Below are 23,339 nucleotides of genomic sequence, written 5' to 3'. Positions count from 1 at the left end.
TTTCCTGTTGAAACAGTTCCACATCTCTTTTGGCGATAAAGGGTTTTCGACACATTATCACACGAATGAAAGCCATTACCCTTATTTATTTGTGAAAACAGGTCTTTTTATGGCCTTGTGTTCGCAACTAGGATATGGAATTATTTCTCACTTTATGTGTTCGCAATTAGGACGATTTAGGCCCTGTCCGTAATTAGGACTGTTCGCAATTAGGACACAACCAAGCCGCTAATATAGGAAAATTGACAAAAAAAAAGTTTCTACCTGGGAATCCTGGGAATATGCAACTCCGGAATCGAACCGTGGTCTCCCTCAAGAAAGTGAAACAACTTACCAATTACAGGAAAATTCGCCATCTTTAACCTTGCATCTTCGTTTCTTACTTACGTTTTTAAGAAAATAAACTCAAGGAAAGATTAATTTTCGGAGTCAACCGAATAAGAAACATGGAACTGCAGTGACGTGATATTTTCCTCAATCTAGTAAATTTCATTGTTAGTTGGCAACGACGTACTATATGAATGGAGGATGGGATAACGGTATTCGTGAATCCAGCACTCTCAAGTGACAAACCGCGACACGCAGGAGTGAGGGACACGGGTGTTAAACAGGGAAGAAAAGAAGAAAAGTGAAAAACCTTCCGATTTGACAGCTGGGCTGTCTATTTGTGAACAACAAGATTTTTCATTTTTACCCCCGAACTTCAGACCCATATATTTGGTCATTGTCACCATCTTCACGTCTTTTCAACCCGGCAAGGTAACTTACGATGCCGCTGTGCCTGTGACAAAGAAATTTACTCACCTTCCAAAAAAAAAAAACACAATGATTACTTTCTCGGCTAATTACATCTGCAAGATGCGTTTCTCAACCTCCGGGATGCAAAAGGTTCTCCGGAAGTTTGGGACTTGCAGCCCGAGCTGCCAACCACCTGGAAACATGGATTTACGTTTGGGTTTCACCAGCGATTACTATGAGAAAGACATAAAAGTAGACTGACCAATCGACCAATACCTAAGATATTCTAAATCTAGTTAACTTGTCTCAATCCAACTAAAGCGAGTAGTTATACTTTATTGATTATTTGATAATCCCACCTTCCTTTAGTATAATGTCATCTTTCTTGTATAAGTTTCTAATTATTTAGCTTATTTGTGTCTAAAACTTATTCTCATTGTGTTTGATTTGTCTCTTTAACAACTTTTAGAAACTTTGCTTTATGGTGCTGCCATCTATCGATATTCATTTAAGTTCGCTGCTCTTGTGGCTTGTAGAAGTCTATCCATTTATTGGAGGTACTACTTTCTCGACAAATAGGGCCAACAGCTTTTTTCTATTCACTCACAACTATCAAACCTCTATTCAACCGATTCTTCGACGAGTTGTCCAGAGTTTTACGTGGTACAATCCGAAAGTTCGAGGACTCGGCTCAGTTTCTTACTGTGGTGACTTCATAACACCGATGAACAACCACCTTCAAAGTAATTATCCTAGGCGACGATACGCTTTTTCCAGCGCTGGTAAAGCTGTTGGAAGCAATGTTTTGGACCCCCCCCCCCTCCCCGTAATCCCTCCTGCGATGCTTGTTCTACTTCGGTTTTTAACAAGGAACGACGTCCCTTTAGATAAGTTTCATTTGGAGAAAAAGGTATAAGTCGCAGGGGGCTAAGTCCGGCGAATAGACGGGATCTTCCAGCACAGACGTTCCATATGTGGCCATAAATATGAGCGACGCGTACGGACCAGTTGGCAGGCGCATTATCATCGAGAAGGTTCCACTTTGCCAAAACCTAGGCTGCCTGCGGCGGACAGACTGCCGCAAACGACCTAGAACTTGCACATAGAGACCCTTGTTTACTGTTCAGCCCTATGGAATGAATAATTCCTTGAGAATCAAAGAAAACCACGAGCAGGTCGACCAGAGCGTTAAATATCGACAAACACTTTTGAGTGCGCCATTGTAGACTCACCGTACACTGTCCTTAGCATAGTGCAAATCCTAAACGCTGACAAAATGTAATGTTCCTACGCTGTACTTGAAAATCTATGTTTCTTTCTTCGCAGGACAGTCTGCCCTATCCGCTACCTCGCTGTTTACGGGAGAATCCATTATAATAACAGAGGGGGAGGGATGGTAGAATGCATTTCAGTCACTTTCCCTGGATGCAGTCCACGAATTTATGGATTGTACCGCGCACAACCCTACCAGTTCTCCGGTAACTCCAATGCAAAGAGTAATTTAGTTCATTCACTAATTTAGGTAATCATATATGGCAGTGCGTAGAGGTGCATTTGGGGGAATCAAATTTCATGCACGCGTGCTGCGTTCACCTTTTAGCTTCCTCTCTACGCAATTCTGCATGCAAGGGAGGACGACAGTTTAGGAACAAGTTTCGGTTGACGCTAGTTAAGGCAAACTCCGCTCCTCTGATAGGCGCTCTCGGCAAATTTAAACTTGGAGGAATTTTAACGAGTTGGACGCCGGACATCAGGAAGGATTTCGCCCTGCCATTGGATGCCTGAAGGAAGTTCTCTCGCTAGCCAGCTTTATTTCAAACTTCTGGTGCGTACGCATAATTTAATAGGTACTGAATGATACTATGTGAAACTTCAAGTGCAAAATGTATAGTACTGTTGCGCAAAATGGACAGAGTAGTGAGACAAAAGTTGGGTTCATTTTGAGTTGATTCGTTTTCAGTGGCGTGATGGTACGGTAGAGTACTGCATGGGACCACTTTCGCTTGCACAGTTCAAGTCCTGATTCGAACGCCAGTACCTTTGACATACCTCGATAGGAAGCCGACGGGGACACACACACAAATATATATCCTCATACCAACTGAATTGGTAATATCTCATTTATTTCACGAGGACTTGACAATAGCTGTCAGTTTCTAAAACGGACGCTATTGGTGGGAAAGGTTTGACGGGAGTATACTTGACATGTGGTTGTCAGAGGGAAACCGGTCTTTCGGAACTTTCTCTGAAGTAAAGTGACGTTCGAATTAGAACTTGAACCATACTCTCTCGAGTCTCTCACCGATGAGCGTATACAATGGAATATCATATTTTTATGTGACAATAATCGTAGACACATCCGTCCTGGCAGTTTCAGCCCACAATCATGTTTCATTTTCATATATCACTGCGTATGGTAAGATATACTACAATTTAACATCGAGATGATAAATATGTTCACTTAAGTTTCAATTTCACCTCACGATCCATATATGAGAGCCTACTACTACAGAAAAATTGCGGTTACAGTGTACTGTTGGGCTTCCTTCAAGTGTATACCTAATACCGCTGTGCGAGCGTTATTCGCTCGAGCAAAGAGGCTCCCAATTCCCTACGCTATCTAGCGTCGTCCGTGCGAACTATTGGGCGCTCGAGCGAAATCCTGAGCCTGCAGCACTCTAGAAGAGAGGGTGCCCTAAGAAGGTAAAGGGCCTAATATATATATTAAAAACAACTGACTGCAGAAACGATGCTCCAAGACCTTCAAATTCAGGTGCAACAGTAAAAAACAAAACCAACATGACCGTTTTAAAAGTATAAACTGACATTATTTCGGTTTTCAAAATATATTTTTGCTGCACACAACTATAATTCATAATAATTATCTATCTCTATGCAAGATAAAGTATCTTTGCATATCTTAGTGCTGTAATAATATGAAGGCTCGAATTGCACTTTAAACTGTAAGTCCAGTCCCGATTAGTCTATATGTGCATAACGCAGACTTAAGAGAAAGCCCGAATTTAAAGTTTAATTCAAGCAATGACGATTGGATATTGATGACGTAGAAAAATTTAATGAATAACATTTTTAACCTTATGATTCTAGTAAGTTGATGAAAAATCATATTTTATTTCTGGACCTTGAAGACAATGCTAAACGCAGTCTGTTTTCTTTCTATTAGAACCAAGAAACATTGTGTTTATCTTGCAATTTCCGGTCATTTTCTAGGTTGCACTGTTTCTAAAACATAAGTAGCAGTCTTATTTGTCCTGAATCGAAGTAAGTCGAGCCCTTGACAATACTCTTAGTTCTTACGTTAGCAGGAATTCATAGCGCATCTTTATTGCGCATCCTCTATCTGACGTCGTAGAGCAGGCTTCTCCTATACACACGGTTTATTGTTCTTCACACGTTTGCAGAAATTTATAGCGCATCCTCTATCTGACGTCGTAGCAGGATTCTACTACACACACAATTTATCGTTCTTGACACGTTTGCAGAAATGTATAGCACATCTTTATTGCGCATCCTCTATCTGACGTCGTAGCAGGACTCAACTACACACACAATTTATCGTTCCTGACACGTGTGCAGAAATTTATAGCGCATCTTTATTGCGCATCCTCTATCTGACGTCGTAGAGCAGACGTCACAACATTACAAAAAATATGCATAATCTGATGTACGCGAAACAACAGATGCTGCATTACTGTATCGTGGAAGATCCACTCTGAAAGGAGGTGAATGCCATACAGAAAAACCTTGTGACGTATTTTTTGTAACCTTGAAGTGAAAATAAAGAGAGAGTTTAAACCACTAAACAATGAGTTTTATCGATTTTTTCAAGTACTCTCTTCTAATTTCTGATAAATAACTTCCACTTCAAGATCGAAAGTTATTTTTAGGTCATTTTTTAATAATTTTAAGGTCATTCTATAGGTAATTTAACTTCCGAGTGCTATTATGATAGAATATCAGCAGATGTAGCCTCGATCTATGGAGCGTAGAACCGAGTGGTTTTCGCCTTGAACATTACAAAACCTCCCACCTCAAAACACGCGGATAGAAAGCACGAAATATGAAACTCTGAGGGTACAAAGAAGGCATTCGTTCCATCCAAGGGGATTAGGTTACCGAGACGAATGCGTTTTTATCCCGGCAGCTTTCACATACACCCCAAAAACCAGGGTAGTTTTATAAGGAGGGCCAACTTTCGCCCGGCATTCCACCCCCTTTTGTGCTTATATCTCTGAAGGAAGGGAGATATCGCGTGGCGCGAGTTGTCCCTGAGCACAATACTACTCTTATCTGGCCAATCTCGGTATAGCGTTTGTCCCGTTCGCTATTGAGGTAGGCCTGAAGGCTAATGGCGGTCATCCTGCATGGTTTTCAATGCCTGCTCGCGAAGACAGGGATTTTTACTGCACCAGCCCCTGTTTTCAACTACCCCAGCGACCTCTGTGTCAAAGCGTTGGCAGTCAGTGTTGCCAGACAGTTTCTTAGTACTTCCACGTCTGTCAGTTGAGATTTTGCTGTCAAAACTCTTTGGATTGCTGTATGCTTGGCATTGGACCTTCTGTGCTTTTCTAGCGATATTTTCACCCAAGGAGCATTGAGGATATTATCACCAATGTGTGCCGGGGAATCTTCAAGTAAGGCCTTTAAATATCAACCTCTCTTCACACTGTAAAAAAATATCGGTGTTAAATCAACACAAACAGTGGTCCCAGGAAGTCTACACTCCATTTTGGTCAACGTTTCACCTCAGTGTTGTTGAAATAACGCATGGTAAAGTTTCACAAATGTTGATTGTTACCATTTGTCTGTTATTTCAACACCACTGAGGTGAAACGTAGACCAAAATGGGGTGCAGACTTCCTGGGAGCACTGTTTGTGTTGTTTTAACACCGATATTTTTTTACAGTGCAGGCCGTAGCCAGACAGGAGCCATGGGCGGCCGAGCCCCCTCTGGCACTGCTGTCAGCTTTCTTGACATTAGGTAATTGATTGAATTATTGTTTTAAGTTCACTTTATGCACAGAAAGCCTAATCGGGACTGGGCCTACAGTGTTTAAAGTGGGATCCGAAGTAATCGAACCCGGGACACCTTGATTACAAGGCGACGACGCTACCACTGCGCCATCGGGCAGCCAAGAGCGAAATTGTAGACATCAGGCTTTAGAAAGTTCTTTCATAGCGGAGTTTCTTTATCCGTGCATTCGCTGCCTCCCGTTTAGACAGAAATCTGTGACGTTGACGTCACCCACATTCATTTTACGTCAAAGGTCAACAGTTCACAAGTTTTGGGAACGAAGGGGAGTTTCATTGCTTCGGCCGGAGGTGGAATGTACGGCACTATGATTGAATATTGTCCATTTTTCTTGTATGATATAAATATCTGTATCATCAAGAGTAGTAGGGAGTGTGTATTATGGGATGATGCCAGTAGCAGTCAATTAACACTTCAAGTGAAGGTTTAAAAGGTATAGGAAAAACTGAAGTATTTGCATAATATTTCTAAGTTTTATATTAACTTAATAACAGCCCCCTCACACACACACACACAATTCACCTTAATTTATTACTGTTAAACTTTTGAAAAGGTCTTGGTTTACAAAGCCCCCCCCATGATAATCCGTGAGCCCCCTGGAGATCATTCTAGCTACGGGCCTGCCTCTCTTCCAACTGGCGTACGAAGGTTTTCTTTTTCGGGAGGGGCTGGAATTGTCAAGGTGGATAGGGGGCTGTAGCCCCATTAGCCTCCTCTGCATACGCCAGTGCATCCGGTAACTATAGACTTCAAGGGACTAACTTTTATGGGACTCAAATGGCGACCTTCTTACAAGCCACATAAACAGTGAACTTAAATAATTGAGGATAGATGGCAGCACCGTACAGATTAGTTCCCACAAGTTGCTACAGGGACAAATCAAACAGAATGAGAATAAATTTTATCTAGAAAACTGGTGAATAATTATGGAAATATAAAGGAAAGGATGACAGAGTAAAGAGGAAAGGAAGGTAAGTGATATACGAGTAAAAAGTTGTACAGACCTTTTATAAGTTTTTGTAAAGTTTTCTTTTCTTCATGCCGATTGATTTCATGTCTGCACTCGAAGTAGTTTTCATAAACATTGGAAGAGAGCATGAATTCTCAAACTATTACTACTTTGTACGTCGAGAGGAAGACAAAAGTTAAGAAATCGCACTCTCGTAATGTAGAGTCCAAGTGTATTCGAAACATCTCCAGCTGACTGCGCGAGTCTAGCCAGCGAGTCTACGAGCAGTGTACAGCGTGAGCAATAGAGTTAGCTATAGGCGCAGAGTAGAGATGACGTCAGCGGTTCACTTCTTGATTGGAGGCGTCGAGAGTTATGACTCGCTCCCAAGGTGCAAGCGCAGAACGGCCAGAGCTGTTACGGAAATAATCTCACTCTAACAAGGTTTCCCTTACAATATTCACATGAAAACACTGTTTCTTCCTATATACTTCATGGTTACACAGACTGAAATTAGTTTATTTCTGTGAAAAATCATCATCTTCACACTGTCTCGGGAATCTGTGGAGCAACGCCGCGTATAGCTATAGAGAAGGGGGGAAAGCGAGTGGACGGAGCAAAGCAGAGCGTGCTTCAGCCGGCTGGTAGCTGCAGTCTGGTTTGCACCCACAATCCCCTCTCAGACAATCACTATTTCGTTGCACGCTTGTTTTCGTTCGCTTGCTCCAGATTCCCAGAGTGTAGCTGTAATCTTCATAATTCCCTCCGGGGTTTCGAACATTTATAGTACTTGGAACTATAACACATACAGCAAAAATGTGCATATCAGTACACAAAGAATCTCTCCAAGTCTGTACTCGTAATAGGCCCCATCACGTAACTGTAGATGTAGCCGCTAGGTGGCAGTATAATACAGTTAACGCAAAAATTGCGGGCACTGGTGAACACAAAGCGTTCTGTGCCTTAGATTTCAATTAACACGAGTCGATTGTGACAGTTCAACGGAAATTTCGTACGAAACAGAAACATCTATACACAAGACAATTCGTGCATGGTACAAGTTCAAGGAGACTGGCTGCTCGTGCGACGATCGTGATATGTTGGGAATCTGTGGCAGGACCTTGATTTCAGGATTGATGTCTGCCGGGGGGTGCACATATCGAGCACCTGTAAGATAAGTACCAAACTTTGAGAGATTCTTTATGTACTGAATGCATCTCCTTTGCTGCAGTAGTTGTAGTTGTTGTACTTATAAACGTTCGAAACTCCGGAGGGAATTATGAATCACCCTGTACATAAACCATAATCAGTATATCCCATGATACATGATGAACCTGAAGGAAATTGGTAGGGATGGAAAAGAGTATATAGATCTTGCTCAGGATAGGGACAGATGGAAGGCCCTGTGTTGCTGCAGCCAAGAAGGCTAGAGAGTTAGTTAGTTAGATTACAATTGATGTATTTCTAGTAAACAAATTGCTTCTACCTATGAACTATATTGTTTACGTAGATTACAATTGGTGTGTATTTCTAGTAAATAAATTGTTTCTACCTGCAGACTATATTGTTTATGTAGATTATAATTGGTGTATTTCTAGTAAACAAATTGTTTCTACCTACAGACTGTATTGTCTACGTAGAATTGGTGAATTTCTAGTAAACAAATTGTTCCTACCTGCAGACTATATTGTCTACGTAGATTACAATTTGTGTATTTCTAGTAAACAAATTGTTTCTACCTACAGACTGTATTATCTACGTAGAATTGGTGAATTTCTAGTAAACAAATTACTTCTACCTATGAACTATATTGTCTACGTAGATTACAATTGGTGTATTTCTAGTAAACAAATTGTTCCTACCTGCAGAGTATATTATCTACGTATATTACAATTGGTGTATTTCTAGTAAACAAATTGTTTCTACCTACAGACTGTATTGTCTACGTAGAATTGGTGAATTTCTAGTAAACAAATTGTTCCTACCTGCAGACTATATTGTCTACGTAGATTACAATTTGTGTATTTCTAGTAAACAAATTGTTTCTACCTACAGACTGTATTGTCTACGTAGAATTGGTGAATTTCTAGTAAACAAATTACTTCTACCTATGAACTATATTGTCTACGTAGATTACAATTGGTGTATTTCTAGTAAACAAATTGTTTCTACCTGCAGAGTATATTATCTACGTATATTACAATTGGTGTATTTCTAGTAAACAAATTGTTTCTACCTACAGACTGTATGGTCTACGTAGAATTGGTGAATTTCTAGTAAACAAATTGTTCCTACCTACAGACTGTATTGTCTACGTAGATTACAATTTGTGTATTTCTAGTAAACAAATTGTTTCTACCTACAGACTGTATTGTCTACGTATATTACAATTGGTGTATTTCTAGTAAACAAATTGTTTCTACCTACAGACTGTATTGTCTACGTAGAATTGGTGAATTTCTAGTAAACAAATTGTTCCTACCTGCAGACTATATTGTCTACGTAGATTACAATTTGTGTATTTCTAGTAAACAAATTGTTTCTACCTACAGACTGTATTGTCTACGTAGAATTGGTGAATTTCTAGTAAACAAATTACTTCTACCTATGAACTATATTGTCTACGTAGATTACAATTGGTGTATTTCTAGTAAACAAATTGTTTCTACCTGCAGAGTATATTATCTACGTATATTACAATTGGTGTATTTCTAGTAAACAAATTGTTTCTACCTACAGACTGTATTGTCTACGTAGAATTGGTGAATTTCTAGTAAACAAATTGTTCCTACCTACAGACTGTATTGTCTACGTAGATTACAATTTGTGTATTTCTAGTAAACAAATTGTTTCTACCTACAGACTGTATTGTCTACGTATTTTACAATTGGTGTATTTCTAGTAAACAAATTGTTTCTACCTACAGACTGTATTGTCTACGTAGAATTGGTGAATTTCTAGTAAACAAATTGTTCCTACCTGCAGACTATATTGTCTACGTAGATTACAATTTGTGTATTTCTAGTAAACAAATTGTTTCTACCTACAGACTGTATTGTCTACGTAGAATTGGTGAATTTCTAGTAAACAAATTACTTCTACCTATGAACTATATTGTCTACGTAGATTACAATTGGTGTATTTCTAGTAAACAAATTGTTTCTACCTGCAGAGTATATTATCTACGTATATTACAATTGGTGTATTTCTAGTAAACAAATTGTTTCTACCTACAGACTGTATTGTCTACGTAGAATTGGTGAATTTCTAGTAAACAAATTGTTCCTACCTACAGACTGTATTGTCTACGTAGATTACAATTTGTGTATTTCTAGTAAACAAATTGTTTCTACCTACAGACTGTATTGTCTACGTAGAATTGGTGAATTTTCTAGTAAACAAATTGTTTCTACCCGCAGACTATGTTGTCTACGTAGATTATAATTGGTGTATTTCTAGCAAACAAATTGTTCCTACCTGCAGACTATATTGTCTACGTAGATTACAATTGGTGTATTTCTAGTAAACAAATTGTTCCTACCTACAGACTGTATTGTCTACGTAGAATTAGTGAATTTCTAGTACACAAATTGTTTCTACCTGCAGACTATGTTGTCTACGTAGATTATAATTGGTGTAGTTCTAGTAAACAAATTGTTCCTACCTGCAAACTATATTGTCTACGTAGATTACAATTGGTGTAGTTCTAGTAAACAAACTGTTCCTGCCTACAGACTATATTGTCTACGTAGATTACAATTGGTGTATTTCTAGTAAACAAATTCTTTCTACCTACAGACTGTTTTGTCTACGTAGAATTGGTGAATTTCTAGTAAACAAATTGTTTCTACCTGCAGACTGTATTGTCTACGTAGAATTGGTGAATTTCTAGTAAACATATTGTTCCTACCTGCAGACTATATTGTCTACGTAGATTACAATTTGTGTATTTCTAGTAAACAAATTGTGTCTAACAATAGACTATATTGTCTACGTAGATTACAATTGGTGTATTTCTAGTAAACAAATTGTTCCTACCTGCAGACTATATTGTCTACGTATATTACAATTGGTGTATTTCTAGTAAACATATTGTTCCTACCTGCAGACTATATTGTCTACGTAGATTACAATTTGTGTATTTCTAGTAAACAAATTGTTTCTAACAATAGACTATATTGTCTACGTAGACTATAATTAGTACATTGTTGAGACTGCATTATCTACGAAGACTATAATTGGTATACTTCCATCAAATTGCTTGTACCTACAGACACCGTAGACTATAATTAGTATTTCCCATGAAAATTCTTCTATCGTTAGACTAAGACTGTGCAAACTAGGTATATCAGACACTATAAACAAGACCCAATCCCTTGGGAGTTTCTCTGCAAGAGCAAACGCCTATGGTAAGCTAGAAATGCCAACAGAAGATATATATTGTTTTCATCCCAAACCAAAAATACACGATGCACAGCCACACTGCGCTCGCCAAAAGCTGCTTACCGCTTAATTTATCCCCTTCCTCCCCCTCTTCTTCTGCGAAATGGGGAGAAGGGGAGCGGGCAGGAAGAAGCAAAATTACTGTCCCTGCACTTAATAAAAGAAAGAAGCCTGGAGGTAGCCTCATCTGCGGGAGGGGGGAGAGGTTTCAATGGCGGGATTTGGACCTTGTTTCCAAACAAGTACTTTGCTCTTTGCAAAGATGGGATCGGCTGATAAGTTCAATGAGGACCCCTTGGTCTTTGTTGGTTATCGGCTTACAGCAAGGGGGGGTAAGAGGGCTGATAAACCTCCTTCACAAAAAAGAGGAGGAAAAATTGCAGAGAGGAAAGGAACAAACACCTGTGAGGGATGCTCTTGTGCTTGCATCCGGTCGATAGTTTCTCCGGTTTCAATGCCTGGTGAGGTCATCTTTCGCCCTGCCCGAGGATGCAGTCTTCCCTCTCTCTGTGCACTCATCTAACTGGGGTGGGGGGGGGGTGGGGGGGGGAGTAGTATGGATGGATTTGAGAAGTGACCCATTTCCAACTAAGATATGGAGTATTTAATTCATTTGGTTTACTTTACCTCGCATCTCTGCCACTCTTGGCGCAGGATGCCAAATCGCTGCAGATTGGTGGGGGTGGAAGGGAGGAGCAGGCAGACAGACACACACACACACACTATATATATATATACGTATATGTGTGTGTGCGCGCGTAATGTCTTTAGATAAACATGTGTCAATAATTGAACAATCAAATTATATTATAAAATATACAATATATTATATCGACTGTCCTTCATTCAAAATTCGATTCGAAATTGAAGATTTTTATTAATATGCTATGAACAATGATTCGCGTGGCTAAGGGCATGGGCGTCCGGAAGGGGGGGCAAGGGGGGCCGTGCCCCCCCTGGAAGATGAAAGTCAACCAAAAATTATGTATTTCACACATATAATTTCATTTTAGCCACAATAATATGTGCTAATTATTGCATGAACACCATAAATTCAAATTTAAGCAATGTTTATTTTAGGAAACAACACTATTTTTGGGGAAAATGTGCCTTGTTTGCCCCACTGGAAAAAAATACCTTCCTTGCCCCTCCCTGGAAAAAATCCTGGGGACATCCATGGCTAAGGGGGGCAAAAATTAAGACACATTAAAAAGATATTAATTTCCTGTATAAAATTCGCATCTAAAAGCTATTACGTATTTTATTAATATATTTATATACTAAGTGGTTGCTAAGGAAAGGCGATGAGAAGTGGAGATGAAATAACAAGTCGGTCTAATTTCTGTGTTCTGGGGATTGCTGGGTTTAGTGTCCTTAGAGATGAGGCTCTTTGTTGTCCGTTCTTTTTGTATGTGTTCGATATTATTCCAGTAAAGTATATTCGACTCAAAAACTAGTTTGGTAAGGGGGGGGGGATTCCCCCTGTTCCCCCCGGAATTTCGCACCCTGAGGATGAGTGATGATATGATCAAACCGATGAAGCGGCACTCTCATCAAAGAGCACCAATGCCCAGGCCGGGATTCGAACCCGGGACCTCTGGCGTCGTAGCGCGGTGCGAATAATCACTCCGCCACGGAGGCCAGCGGACTATACTCTGACCCGCCTATCTCTGGAGCAAGCGGACGAAAACAAGTTTCTGCGCAAGTAGCGACGCGAGATGGCTCCACCCACGAACACGCGAGAGGGAATGGGATTGCGTGGTGGGGGAAAGCGACTGCATATCAGCCTTCGCTCCCTCCTTCTACGCGCGTCCTTGCTCCGGAGAATACCGGGAGAGAGCATGGATATATACTAGTGAACAGTGGGAGGTGGAGCAGGTGAGATTGATTGATATTGGTTTATTTTACTTCGCTTTTCTACCACTTGGGTCTAATCCCGACTTTGAGGATGAGTCATGAATAGGGAGCGGAAGTTGATGAAATGTCATCTTTTTTCTGACATCTCTGACACGATGCCCATTAAATATACACAATAATACACTTCGTCTAGAACCCAAAAAAGGTAATTTTAAAGTGCATTTTTTTGCATTTTTTGCCAATTTTCAGGTTTTTAGGTCATTTTCCCCTATTTTCGGGATTTTCCCGTCATTTTTAGCAATATTCGGTATATTGTTTCGACATATTTTGTCACTTCTTTCGTTTGGTAATATTCTTGAGTCTTTTCCCTATATCTCGCAGGATTGCAATTTACCAGCAAAAGAAATGCTGAACTGGTGACAGTCTTTGTTGTGTCCGGGGAAACCACCAGGTGTCCGTCTGGGGCAAACTCAGACTTAAGATTAGATAAGGAGATTGTATTTTGTTTATGTTCCTTTTCATTTAAATTCTTAACCCGAAACTAACAAATTTAATGGTCATTTTTCCCATTTTTTAGCTCAAAGACCGGGACTCGAACCCGGCACCTCTGGCATCCTAGAGTGCTGTGGTAACCACTCCGTTAAGAAGGTTGGCTGGTCGCCTTCTTGTGTTGTTTTACACTTGTGCCTAAAGTTACACTGAGAAAGACTGCACAACAGAATTAAGGAGGGGGTGCGGGGATTCCCCCCTACAATAATTTGTATCCCCCGACAAAAAACAATAATTATTTTCTTAATGTTTCATCCTTCCCAAAAAAATGGAATTGTAGTGTAGTGTAGTCGCCCTGCCAGCCGGCGCGGTGACCGCAGTGTTGCCACAATATGAGGGCACAATTTCCCTTTCCAAGGGACAAAATTTCCCTTTTTGGACCAATTTTTCCCTTCACCTAAGCAAATTATATAATAATAATAATTTGTAGTAGTAGCACAGATAGTAGTGGTAGCAGCATTATTAGTGTTGGTTGTGGAATTATTCGTTAGAATAAAAAATATTTTTAAAAATTTTAGTTTGATCACTTCCTGACCAGATGTCGCAGGTTTGAATCCTGGTAAGGAATCTATTAAATCGTTAATCCTCATCGTTATTACTTATCCAAAGATGCATAAAAGCAACGTACAATAAACTTAAAGAACCAGAAACAAGTAGGAATAGAAAAATAAATAACTTAGAAAATGGGGATATGAAATTCGAAATTAACATAAACTGTAGTAACGCAGTCAGATGACTTTAAAACTTCCCTGCAATTGCGGTATTTTTAATCGAAATTCCCTTTTGGGTAAAATTTCGGTCCGAATTTCCCTGCAAAAGGGAAATTTCCCTTCATGTGGCAACACTGGTGGTGGCCGCCTTTATGGCAGTGACCCTCTGCTGCCTCGTTTCCTTACGAAGCAACTCGCGGTCAAACAACCACTTAGGCGTAGTGCTTGAGCAAGAAGAGGCAACCTTAAAATCCCTCCATCCCGAAGCAGCCAGTAGAGAAACAGGATTTTGTCAAAATAGCCGTGAATGGACACCGGTTGATACGGCGGCTCCACTATAGTTATACCCTTTCGTGACTATTAATGGCCGATCGTCAAAGATTTCCTTGCCGAAAAGTATGTGACCTTGTGCATTAAATACGACACCATTCTGCAACTGATCAATCTCACCGAGCCAACAACAGGCTGTTTTCCACTGAAGTTTTCATGGCATAGTGCTGATATTTTACATGTATGAAAGTAGATTGATTGATTTTGTGTTTTAAGTCTAAGGTTAATAGGGACTGGAGCTACAGTTTAAAGTGGGATCCGAACCACTATGTGCCTCCACCGGGTATCGAACCAGGGACCCCTTGATTACACACACACAGAACTGAATGCATCGTATCGATTGATGCACCAGAATGCATCGATTGATGCACTAAAGTGTGTTTTATGGATTCTTCAAAGAATCAGATTCACATTTGATGCATTTTGGTGCATTTTTGTGTCGTGAAAGAAACATCAAAGTCAATCATTTGATTCAAGTGAGGATTTATTACAGTCGAGATGCACTTCAATGCATCAGTTGATGCACCTTCCTGCATCATCAAAAAAGATGCATCCTGGTGCATCAAAACGCATCAGCTGATGCATTAAAGTGCATCTCGACTGAAAGAAATCCTCACTTGAATCAAATGATGCACTTCGGTGTTTCTTTCACGACATACAAAAATGCACCCAAATGCATCAAATGTGAATGCGATTCTTTGAAGAATCCATAAAACACACTTTAGTGCATCAATCGATGCATTATGGTGCATCAATCGATATGATGCATTTAGTTCTCTGTGTGCAAGGCGACGACGCTACCACTGCGCCATCGGGGAGGCACATATATGAAAGTTTTCACAAGAAACTTGTAGGTTAGATAAACGTTGAGTTTGAACTCGGGAATAGAAATTTGGTGAAGTTTTCCGTGCTATGAATCCGATAGCTTTCTTGCTGCATGAGTTTGGGTTTTCTTAGAATGTACATAGCATCATCATCATCCTTCGCCGTTTCCTGCCTCTGGCCTAGAAGTAAATCATCTCCATTTTCTTTCTTCTGGTTCTCCACCAATCCTCTCTTTCCGTGGTGTTCCAAACTTGTCCTCTTCTCCTAACACTCTCCACTGTCTGCTCTTTCCACACATATCTTGGTCTCCGCCTTGGCCTTATTCCCACTCCTTGTGCATTGTAAGCTCTTACTGGTAGCCTTTCTGCATCCATCCTCTTCATGTGTCCGAACCATCTCGTCTGTGCCTGATCTAGTCTGTCCTGAAGCTTCACCACACCCACGGTCTGTCGGATCTCCTCATTCCTTATTCTATTCCTTCTAGTCTTCTCCACTGCCTGCATCTTTCTTTTGTCTCTCTCTGTCATTGTCCAAGTCTCTGCTTCATACATAATTATTGGCACATAGTATGTGTTGTATATTACCTTCTTGCATTTCATAGGTACATTCCTATTCCATATTAATCTTCAAACGCTTTGATATAGTCCACCACCCATTTGTCCTCTTCTATTCTTCCACTTCTCTCAATTATGCTTCCTAGATATCTGAAGCTCTCCACTACCCTCAACTCTTCTGTGTCCATAGTAAATATAGTGTTCCACATAAACGTTATCAAAAGATTTAATGACCTGGTAAGAACATTGTTCTAAGGTACTTTGAACCGCAAGGCAATAGTTTTCTGACTGGTAATATAATACAAATTTGCATACACCCCCAAAGAAAAATACCCCCCAAATAAAATTACAAATACACCACTGAGTGGGCATCCCTCCCAGAGCAAAATCCGTAAATAGCGTGTAAACATTTAAAAGTTCTTTATTGCTCTGGAAGTAAAGTTACTTTTTTTAGTAACTTGCCCTACTCTGCAGTTTCTCATTTCAAAAATTAAGGGTTACTTCTAAGGGCGTTTCAAGTAACTCGTCGTTACTCCCAAACGTATTCGTCAACGTGAGGGACTGTGCCACGTTCTCCACGGAGTACGGCAAAGCGCCGCTAGATGGCAGGAGAGGGCGAACAGTTCGTTATACTTGAGCGGAATACTGCGCCATCTACGTGGAAGTTGGCGGAACGTCGCGCTTCATGCTGATGTTTGCAGGAGGGAATTTTTGGCAGAAACTGGGAATGTTGGAACCTATACTCTAAGGTTGGAACGAAAAGTTTCCGGACAGGGGAAAACAAAAGTGTGCAAGGAACAGGATTCCAAATACGTCATTCATTAAAGTTCCGCATCAACACTTATTCCTAAAACACGTTTGTTTGTTTCCATTTGTCCACTTAGTGAAGTATAAACTAGGAATGGCCACATCCGGATAATTTTCTGTCCGGATTTCAAATATCCAGATATTCTGATATCTGAATTGCCCGGATTATTAGGATATCAGAATTATCCAGATATCCGATATTCGGATTTTCCTAATTATCCGGATATTAGAATTATTCAGATATCCGGATTATCCACTGCATCCGAAGCGGTTATAGGATAATTTGAAATCCGGATATACGTATCTCGTAGCCATCCCTAGTAACTTCTGAAATATCTAGATTCTCTGTCTTTCCGAATTCAGATGATTGTAAACGGGCCAACAGTGTTTTAAATAGTGAAGATTGAAGATAAAGAAAATTTTCCAAATTTAATGTCAAATAAATTTATCATCATCAGTGATTTTTCCTCTTATCATCACCAGGAACATACAGAGACAGACAGAAAGAAAAACAAATAAAAATGTGAGGGACTGAGATACGGAGAAAGGAAAACAAATAAAAGAAGTGAGGTACTAAGACATAAAGAAAGGAAATTAAATAAAAGAAGTGAGGGACTAAGACACAGAGAAAGGAAAATAAATAAAAGAAGTGAGGGACTAAGACGAAGAAAGGAAAATAAAAGAAGTGAGGGACTAAGACCAAGAAAGGAAAATAAATAAAAGTGAAGGACTAAGTCACAAAGAAAGGAAAATAAATAAAAGTGAAGGACTAAGACACAAAGAAAGGAAAATAAATAAAAGAAGATACTAAGACGAAGAAAGGAAAATAAATAAAAGAAGTTAGGGACTAAGACGAAGAAAGGGAAATAAATAAAAGAAGTGAGGGACTAAGACGAAGAAAGGGAAATAAATAAAAGAAGTTAGGGACTAAGACGAAGAAAGGGAAATAAATAAAAGAAGTTAGGGACTAAGACGAAAAAAGGGAAATAAATAAAAGAAGTGAGTGACTAAGACGAAGAAAGGGAAATAAATAAAAGAAGTTAGGGACTAAGACGAAAAAAGGGAAATAAATAAAAGAAGTGAGTGACTAAGACGAAGAAAGGGAAATAAATAAAAGAAGTGAGTGACTAAGACGAAGAAAGGAAAATAAATAAAAGAAGTGAGGGACTAATACGAAGAAAGGGAAATTAATAAAAGAAGTGAGGGACTAAGAGATAAAGAAAGGAAAATAAATAAAAGAAGTGAGGGACTAAGACATGGAGAAATGAAAATAAATAAAAGAAGTGAAGGAGTAAGACATGAAAATACGAAAATAAATTGAAAGAAGTCAGGGACTAAGACATGGGGAAAGGAAAATAAATAAAAGTAGCGACGGGCTAAGGCATGGAGAAAGGAAAATAGATAAAAGAAGTGAGGGAATAAGATGCAGAAAGGAAAATAAATAAATGAAACGAGGAACGGAAGAGAAAGCAATATAAACAATAATTAATAAACAATAAAATAGGATAACTTTACGTCCATTGAAAATATGCTATTCAAATTCAATCATCGTCGTAGAATTATGCAACACGCATAACGTCTTGCAGGGAATCGAGCATCACAGGATCTAGGTGTCCCGTTTGTATTGCCGGTGACTGTACAACTGTAAAGACTCACACAAGGAGTGGTTCAAGATAAAATTTTCACCCGGACGAGGTGAAAGTTTCCACTCTGCCCTTCCAATCTTTCTACCTTAGTCCACTTACTTTTCACCTTCCTTCAATAAAAATCATGACTAAGGCTAGGATTTTGATCACCTTAAAATTGCCAAAACAATGACCTTTAAAAAAAAGGCATTTATGACCTAATACATGCAAGAAAATGCCCTATAAACTTAGAAAAATGACCTAAAAATTCTGAAAGATTTGTAGAACAAATTTATAAACTACCAAGAGAAATTCAAATTACTAATTAACGTTACAGTATCTATCACATGTTCATTGCGTATGGTAGTACAAGTAAGAAAGTTCACTTTTTGCCATCTTTTACACTTTAAGTACTGAGTTCCAGTCAGTGATGTGCCGTAGACTATAAGTTTACGTCCACATGCGTTGTCTACACGTAATCTACGCGTAGATTACATTGGGTTGTAGTTTACATAGACTACGTAGACAATCTAAAGTGCATTAACATTAATTTTCAAGGGTTTCATGAAAAGAAAGTGACATTTTCAACTATATTGGTTCCTAACGAACTGAAAAGAATCCTATTTACAACAAAATTTCTCTTCTCTTCTATTATCAACTATGGAAGAAGATAAATAGTATGCAAAAGAAACAACAGATGGCAGTCGTGAGGCAAAATTAGTCTTTTCCCCATAAAACACTACAATATTTCCTATGTTAGGTTTTTTTACTTGGTGAGAAATTGTTCAAATTTGGAAGGAAGCGTATGAAAGGTTCTCCTCACACATTAGCAACTGATACGCAGTATTGTTTTGTTTTACTTCCACGGCGCCCTTTGCTAAGTTATCACCTTTCGCCATGTTGTTTACATAGATTACGTCATCTACGTCTATAAAATTGTCTACGTGTAGAATGTAGACTATCGTTGTTTACGCCTAGACGCACAGCACTGGTTGCTGTACACAACTAAAATCATAAGAAAATTTTCAAAAGTGAATGATTGTCGGTTTTCGGATAGGAGAGCTTAAATTTCTCTCGACTTCCACCGACACAAGAGGAGCATACTTGAAATGAACAATAGCACTTGCTGTTAAGTCACTTTCAATTCCATAGAGTGCAAATTGCTTCCTTGACAAAATGTCCGATACAGAGCACAAAACTTTCTACCCCTTGTTTTATTAACAATAATCCGTCTGGCGACAATATATTTACTGATAAGAGGGGGAAATCACATTGTTTGAGCTGAATTGTTACACAACAGCTTGTGTCAACAGTACTGCACAGAATTTCTTTGTTTCTTCAAACACATCGTTCATAACTGCGCTCAAGGCAATGAGACGAGAGTCGGGAACTTCTCTCCTTCAAAGGGTTGCACTTGCATGTAAAATGCCCCTTCTTTCACCAAAATGTAGAAAAAATGCATAAAATGACGTTTAAAAGGACGAAAAATGATGTAAACGGTTTAAAAAGTTAAAAAATTATCTTTACTCCAAAAAGGGTCAAAAAATGCAAGAAAATGCCCTAACAAAGGCTTTCCAATTAATTCACTTACGTATAAAACACATTTCTGCAATGTTTCTGCCTTACCAAAAAATATGCATTTGCATCAAAATTCTAGCCCTGGACCATATTATATATTTATAAAATAACAGTAACCTCTTAGTTTAAATTGCTACGTGTTTTTGCAATATACCTATTAAGTTATTCAGTAGTAACTTCAATTAATTCTTGTCAACAATAATTCCAACTCATTTTAAAAGAAATAGTCACGCACCCAGTGCAGGCTGTTTCAGATCCCACTTTAAACTGTAGGTCCAGTCCCGATTAGCCTATCTGTGCATGAAGTGAATTAAAAAATGAACTCAAACCAACAGCAACGCTTATTTAATCAGAAATAAGGATTTGGATCTAATCGAGGAGGATGCCCCCGGTTTGGCGCCCCTACGAGGACGGCGCCGGCCCTGGCTCATACATGAAATAAATTCATTTTTACTTTCCGGGGAGAGGGGTGCGTGGAACCCAAAAAGCCACGATTAGCCCACCTGACCATGAAAAAGACTTCAAACAAATTTTATCAAAATAAACTTTTCTCCTGCTGACTAAAACGGGTTAAATAAATGTGAAACATATTAATAAAATTGAAACGAGGTAAACGAGCCGATGATAAATTCCAGCTCCAGATGCATTTATTCCATTACCCCTGGAACATAAAGGGCGCCTTCTCCAGTTGTCTCCGCTGGAGGGGAAGGGGGACAGGCCATGGAGAATTATGAGCGGCTGTGGTCGTGTTTACGGGTCTCGCATGAGTAATTGTTTAGTTTATGATTTATCAATGGCATTATGCAGCGATTCTCCCTCCTTCGGCCCGCCCCTGTTTCCAGGGCCTCGCTCCCATGGAGCCTCCAGCGGATTAACTTCCGCGCGTCCTTCGGGGCTGGAGAAATCAACGGTTTAACGGTGGGCTCTAAAGCAGAAGTTTCGTCGTTAGGGAACCCAATTAATTTTTACTTGTCTTCGAGATGTCTTTCCGTCCTGCGAATAGTGCGGGAAAGAGAGAAGAGAACAATTGGGGAGAATCAATCCAAAGAAGATCGAGAAAAGAGAGATAATAATGGGGAAAATCAATACAAAGAAGATCGAGAAAAGAGAGATAATAATGGGGAAAATCAATACAAAGAAGATTGAGAAAAGAGAGATGATAATGAGGAAAGTCAATACAAAGAAGATTGAGAAAAGAGAGATAATAATGGGGAAAATCAATACAAAGGAGATTGAGAAAAGAGAGATAATAATGGGGAAAATCAATACAAAGAAGATTGAGACAAGAGAGATAATAATGGGGAAAATCAATACAAAGAAGATTGAGAAAAGAGAGATAATAATAGGGAAAATCAATACAAAGAAGATTGAGAAAAGAGAGATAATAATGGGGAAAATCAATACAAAGAAGATTGAGAAAAGAGAGATAATAATGGGGAAAATCAATACAAAGAAGATTGAGAAAAGAGAGATAATAATGGGGAAAATCAATACAAAGTAGATTACAAAATGAGAGAAGAATGGGGAACATCAATACAAAGAAGATTGAGAAAAGAGAGATAATAATGGGGAATATCAATACAAAGAAGATTGAGAAAAGAGAGAAGAACAAGGAAAATGAATCCAAGGAAGACAGAAAAGATAGAAGAATGGAGAAAATTAGTCCAAAGAAGATTGACAAAAGGGAGAAAAGAATGGGGAACATCAATACAAAAAAGATTGAGACAAGAGAGATAATAATGGGGAAAATCAATACAAAGAAGATTGAGACAAGAGAGATAATAATGGGGAAAATCAATCCAAAGAAGATTGAGAAAAGAGAGATAATAATGGGGAAAATCAATCCAAAGAAGATTGAGAAAAGAGAGATAATAATGGGGAAAATCAATCCAAAGAAGATTGAGAAAAGAGAGATAATAATGGGGAAAATCAATCCAAAGAAGATTGAGAAAAGAGAGATAATAATGGGGAAAATCAATCCAAAGAAGATTGAGAAAATAGAGATAATAATGGGGAAAATCAATCCAAAGAAGATTGAGAAAATAGAGATAATAATGGGGAAAATCAATCCAAAGAAGATTGAGAAAAGAGAGATAATAATGGGGAAAATCAATCAAAAGAAGATTGAGAAAAGAGAGATAATAATGGGGAAAATCAATCCAAAGGAGATTGAGAAAAGAGAGAAGAATAGGGAAAATGAATCCAAGGAAGACTAAGAAAAGAGAGAAGAATGGAGAAAATCAATCCAAAGAAGATTGAGAAAAGAGAGAGAAGAATTGGGAAAATCAGAGGGACCGCACAAGAATGAGACTTTGAAGGGGCAGAAGCAGAAATGACAAGTACCATCGACTATTATAATTCCTCAATACTATTATAACAGCAAAATAAAAGCAAGGAGAAGAAGCGAAAAAATCTACATTGAAGTGTGTATGAATGGATCAAAAGTTAAAAATGGTCGCACAAGGGTTAAGAGTTCTGGTGTGAGCATCTGGCTCCTCCATGACAATCTATCAATATTTGTACAGACGCTCCATAAGGCAAAACAGTGTTTCCATACGGTGCTGAAAATCTCCGAACGATTTCAGTTTACTCATACGTCTTCACACGGCACAGTGGGCCAGAATTCTGAAAATGGGGACAAAAATCGAAATTCCTATTTTAAAGCAGAGCCTTTAAACCATTTGTTCCCTGTAGAACAATGACGAGGCTGCCTCAAAACGCAAATAGTTCCAGTGTTACCGTAAACTAGGATTTAAAGGTGGGCAAAACCCATACATTTGCCAAATGGCATTTCACAAGCGTCTCACATTGAGACTTGTGTTGCACTATCAGAACATTATCTGTGTGGTCTTCTGTTGCAGATATTCTACATATCGTCAAGGTATGCAGTTTCTGTGGATGGAGTATGGATTGATTTACTGACTTGTGGGCATTGTTATACAAGCAGGTTCATACGCTGCTTGTTTCAGCTGAATTGCAATGATGTGTGTCTCTTCCCTTTGACTTTCAAAATTTGTGGGACGATGCGGGATGAATATGTTTATGCCGAATGATTCAATGGGTCTTACAAATGCAACCAAGAGAAAACTACCTGCCAACTCGGGCCAATTCGCAGATACGAAAAGGAAAAGGAATGTCAGTTGCATGCGGCTTCACTCTGCAAGTAAGCCTGCATTGAAATAGAATGGCATTACAAGTAGAATGTAATATTTAACGTAAACCGACCAGGATCGGAATGCAGATCAGATGCAGCATCCTAGTCCTACATGCCTCTCAGCTGACATCCAGGAAGATTTTGACAGTTTTTCACACATTAGTTTA

The 23,339-nt window shown here is 39.1% G+C and overlaps 1 long non-coding RNA gene across 1 annotated transcript in view; it reads right to left on the bottom strand.

Annotated features, from left to right (window-relative positions):
* The window catches only part of LOC145997075 (uncharacterized), a 118,867-nt gene that overhangs the window by 68,507 nt on the left and 27,021 nt on the right, over window positions 1-23,339 (bottom strand). The window lies entirely within an intron of this gene.

The sequence above is a fragment of the Lepisma saccharinum genome, chromosome 13 (genome assembly GCF_977018435.1).
Source record: "Lepisma saccharinum chromosome 13, izLepSacc3.1, whole genome shotgun sequence".
Lineage (NCBI taxonomy): Eukaryota > Metazoa > Arthropoda > Insecta > Zygentoma > Lepismatidae > Lepisma > Lepisma saccharinum.
Note: the sequence above shows the minus strand (reverse complement) of the source record. Positions and strands in the feature narration are given on the sequence as shown.